Genomic DNA, 5029 nt, shown 5'->3' on the forward strand with positions numbered 1-5029 from the left:
TCAAAAATTATTTTAAAAAGAATATAGTAATAATTGATATGATTTTAGAAACGGTACACTTTTAGAAGATTAAGATGACAGGTAGTCAAGCATGGTTTTTGTATTACACATTGCTAGCCTCAATGTAGTTGCTTAGATCACAGACATCAGCATAGAGTTAGTCAAGGTGAAAATTCTACACATTAACTGCTATTTTAAAAAAGCTGAGGGAGATTTTTAGTACAATCACCTTAGCCATTCTGGATATATACTTGCATGTTTCTCCCCCACCATTTTTCTTATCTTTTCTTCTTTTTCTCCTCTTCATTGTTTAATCCTTAAGTTCTACTCTTTTTTTTTTCTCTGTTATACATCTCAGTTTTTATTTCTTTTGATTTCTTACACTAGAGAGACAATACAATATTTACATATGTGGGTCTGATTTATTTCACATGAGTATAGCCTCTAGTTGCATCCTCTAGTTGCTTTGAGTTTGTATTTCTTTGTAACTGAGTAATACTAAATTGTACAAAAATACCACATTATTCTTATCCATTCATTAGAAAACTGGCATTTGGGTTGCTTTCAAGATTTGGCTAGGACAAATTGTGCTGCTATGAACATGAGTGCACATGTATCATTTTGGTGCAAAGTTTTCAATTCTTGAAAAATTCCTTAAAATTCTCAACAGGGGAATAGCTGGATTGGACGGGATTTCCCATCCTAGTTTTTTGAGGGGTCTCCACACTGATTTCCATAGTATTTGTACCAGTCTACATTCCTACCAGCAGTGGAGAAGGGTTCCTTTTTCCCCATAGCCTCTCCACCATTTGTTATTAGTTGATTTCTTTGTGATAGCCATTCTTTCTGGGTTGAGATGGTATCTCAATGTGATTTTAATTGGCATTTTTTTGAATGACCAGCGAGGTGGAACATTTTTTCAAGTATTTGTTTGCCTCTTGTATTACTTCCTCTGAGAAGTGTGTATTCACCTCAAATGACCATTTTTGGATTGGGACTTTAAATTTTGGGGCCCTAATTTTGTTTTTAGCTCTTTATATATTCTAGATAGAAGACCTTTGTCTGAGTAATTATTGGTTAAGATTTTTTCCAAAATTGTGGATTGTCTTTTCACTTTGCTGGTGATTTATTTTGACAGCAGAAACTTCTCAATAAGAGCAGGTCCCAGTTGTTGATTCTTTGAAGTATTTCCTGTGTAGTTTGATTTTTGTTCATGGAATATTTGCCTACCCCTATATCTTCAATATTTCCACCTATTTCCTCTTCTAGGAGATTTAGTGATTCTGTTTTAATGTTTAGATTTTTAATCCATTTTGACTTCAGTTTAGTGCATGGTGGAACACCTGGGTCTGGTTCTAATTTTCATCATGTAGAGAGCCAGTTTTTTCCAGCACCATTTGTTAAAAAGACTATCTTTCCTCTAGTGAAAATGTTTGGTCCCTTTGTCAAAGATAAGATGTCTGAGTATGTTTGTAATTCTATCTTTACCTTCTAATGTGTTCCATTGACTCTTGGGTCTGTTTTTCTTCTTTTTTTTTCTTTTTTCATTTTCTTTTTTGCCAGGACCATGCTGATTTTATCACAGTAGCTTTTAGTATAATTTCTTTGTTTCTTTCTTTTGTATTTTTTAGGGAAGGGTCTACAGGGTATTCAGGGTTTCACTACTAGATTGGACTCTTAGTGATCAGCCTGTTTTGTAGCCTCCCAAGAACTGGGTTTATAGGCATGTAGGCCCTGTCTTATGCCCAGTCTCAATCACTGTCTCAGTGAGCCCTGAGGCTGGGGCTTGCTGGTACAGCAGGCCCAGGGGATCGAAGCCCCAGCCCCTGTGCCTGCTTGTAGGAATAGTATAATTTCAAGTCACAGATTAGATTATTATGCCTTTTGTCTTGCCTTTGTTTCCTAATATTGGCTTTTTTATTCTAGGTCTTTTGTGGTTCCAAATAAATTTTAAGAATGTTTCTCTACATCTGTGAGATATGTTAATGGTATTTTGAGAGGGATTGCATTAAATCTGTATTACAATTTGGGGAGTATGGCCATTTTCACAATGTTGATTCTTATTATCCATGAGCAAGGATTATCTTTCCATTTTCTGAAATCCTCTTTGATCTCTCTTTTTAAGAGTACTGTAATTTTAAATATATATACATATCTTTTACTTCCTTATTTACATTAATTCCTAGGTGTTTCATTTTTTGTATATTGTGAACGATATTGTTTCTCTAATTTCTCTCTCAGTGTGTTTGTTATCTGTTTAGAGGAATGCTATTGATATGCCAATGAATTTGTTTATTAATACTAGGAGCTTCTTGATGGGATTTTTTGGGTCTTCCAAGTAAAGTATCTTCTAATCTTCAAATAGCAATAGTTTAACTTCTTTTTCCCTATTCCTATCTCATCTAATGGCTCTAGTTAATGATTCCAGAACTATATTGAATAGGTTTGGTGATAGAACACATCCTTGTCTTGTACCTGATTTGAGAGTAAAATATTTCAGTTTTTCTCCATTTAGAATTATGTTGAATGTTGAATTATCATAGATGGCTTTTATTAGATTGAGATAGATGCCATCTATTCCAATTTTCTGTAGGACTTTGATCATGACTGAATATTGGACTTTACCAAAGGCCTCTTCTGCATCCATTGAGATGATCATGTAAAACCTCACTAATAGTTGTACCTGGTGAAAAATAAAAATCTTGGTATTGTAATAAAGAAAAAATGTCACTAAAAGTACAAAAATGTAATACTTACTGTCCTTTGCATAATCTCTCACATTGTTATGTGAGTTTACTAGCTACATAATGTTATTCTCAAATGTCTTAAATTTAAATTATTAGTGAACATTTCATCAATTCATCTTTATATTTTTCTGTGTTAGTTTTAAGTGCAAATAAGGCTCTTCCACAGGAGGTCTACACGCCGCCATTGCTGCTGCCACCATGTCTCTAGTGATCCCTGAGAAGTTCCAGCACATTTTGTGAGTATTCAACACAAACATTGAAAGGTGGCAGAAACTAGCCTTTTCTGTCACTGCCATTAAGGGTGTGGGATGAAAGTTCACTCATACGGTGTTGAGCAAAGCAGATCTCAGTCTCACCAAGAGGACTGGAGAGCTCACTGAGGATGAGGTGGAGCGCGTGATCACTATCATGCAGAATCCGTGACAGTACAAGATCCCAGACTGTTTTCTGAATAGGCAGAAGGATGTGAAGCATAGGAAGTACAGCCAGGCTCTAGCCAATGGTCTGGACAACAAGTTGCAACAAGACCTGTAGTGACTGAAGAAGACCCAAAGCCCACAGGGGCCTGTGCCACTTCTGGGGTCTGCAAGTTCAAGGCCAGGACACAAGATCACTGGACGCTGTGGCCACACTGTGGGTGTGTCCAAGAAGAAATGAGGCTATAGGCTTGCCCCATCAATAAATAGTTTATATACCTACAATAAATAAATAAATGCAAATAAGAACATTCAGCTCATATGTAGCATTAACAAAATTGCAGGATGTTTTTGCTGTGGCTCACATATAAATATGTATTTATTTTCTTGAAAGAATAATGAAAAGTCTTCACAAAAGCATTACATGTGATTTTATTTTACTTCTTGATATTCACACATTCAAGGAACATTTGTTACCTTTTGTTTACTTATGAACAATGAATGATTGAGAATGAAGAACTAAAGACTGCAACATTTTACCTTTCTTCTTTGTCATCATTTTCAAGATAAGTGATTGATTTATGCAGGGGTGTAAGAGAAGACATGACAAGAGACCTTTAGTCATTTTTTAAGTTACTATTCTTTTTTTTTAAATTTTATTTATGTGTGTGTGTGTGTGTGTGTGTGTGCGCGTGCGTGTGTGTGGCCAGCTCAGCCCACCAGGGGGGCGGGGCTGGCTGGCATGTGGTGCTGGGGGATTGAACCGCAGTCCCTGTTCTCTGCAAAGCTTGTTCTAAGTAGGTGCTTTAGACCACTGAGCCATCTCACCAGCCCCAAATTTTCTTTTTTACCAAGACAAAATACCCAACATCCAAAGTTAAAGAAGGAAAGATTTATTTCAGCTCACAGTTTATAGAAGTCCAGTCCATAATTGGCTGGCTCCAAGGCAGGACACCAAGGTAGAGATACATCACAGAGGAGAGAGACTGTGGCAGGAAGAAAGCAGTGAGCAGCCACAGAAACAGCAAGATATCCACCTTCTCTCTCTTTCCCTTTATATTTCATCTAGACTATACAGCTGTTGATTGGCACCACAGACACCCAGGGCCATTATGTACACCCAGAACTATGTAAATTCTAATAAGTGGATTAATTTAGTACCATACATCCTTAATCCCAGTATCACATGTCTTACATCCAGCCAGCTTTGAAAAAAAAAATCATCTATGAGTGCACGATGCTATGTAGGGATATCTAGACACAAGCCATAATAGTCATATATATGTTTGTTAGTGTGAGTTAAATTATTCCACATTCAAAGCAAGTCCTGTTTTAAACAGAAACCACACTTTTATGGTTGTTTGTATCTTTAACTTCTGACTTTATAGACAAAGCATGCTATATTAGTAACTTCCATTGGAACCCACATTTTAAAGAAGAAATAGATTTTGTTCACAGTTTCCGGGTTTCAATTTGTGCTTAGAGGCTACAAGGCAGGCCTGGTCTAGTAGGAGGGCATGTTGGATGAATGATGCTCACTCCATTGGGTCTTGGAAAAAGGAAGAAAAGGCAGAAGCCAGAGATGAGAACACAGTCTTCCAGATCATGCACACAGTGCCTATCCCCACTGAGCCACTTGGACTTCCAGGCACATGACATTTTGGGAGACACTTTAAATTTAAACCATAGTATTCTGCCCTGTCCCTCAAAATATTAAAATTAATCTCATTTAAAAAATGCATTTAGTCCATCTCTAAGGTTTGCCTAAATCTTAATAGTTTCAATACTGCTTAAAAGTCAAAGTTCTAAGTCTCCTATGACATACAAGGCAAATTCCTAACTGTGAACTCCTGTAAAAATAAAAAC

The 5029-nt window shown here is 36.5% G+C and overlaps 1 pseudogene; it reads left to right on the forward strand.

Moving 5' to 3' along the window:
• Nucleotides 1-2945: 2945 nt before the first annotated feature.
• Nucleotides 2946-3404, forward strand: LOC101572987 (annotated as a pseudogene).
• Nucleotides 3405-5029: the final 1625 nt, after the last annotated feature.

Source organism: Octodon degus, unplaced genomic scaffold (assembly GCF_000260255.1).
Source record: "Octodon degus isolate 3935 unplaced genomic scaffold, OctDeg1.0 scaffold00124, whole genome shotgun sequence".
NCBI lineage: Eukaryota > Metazoa > Chordata > Mammalia > Rodentia > Octodontidae > Octodon > Octodon degus.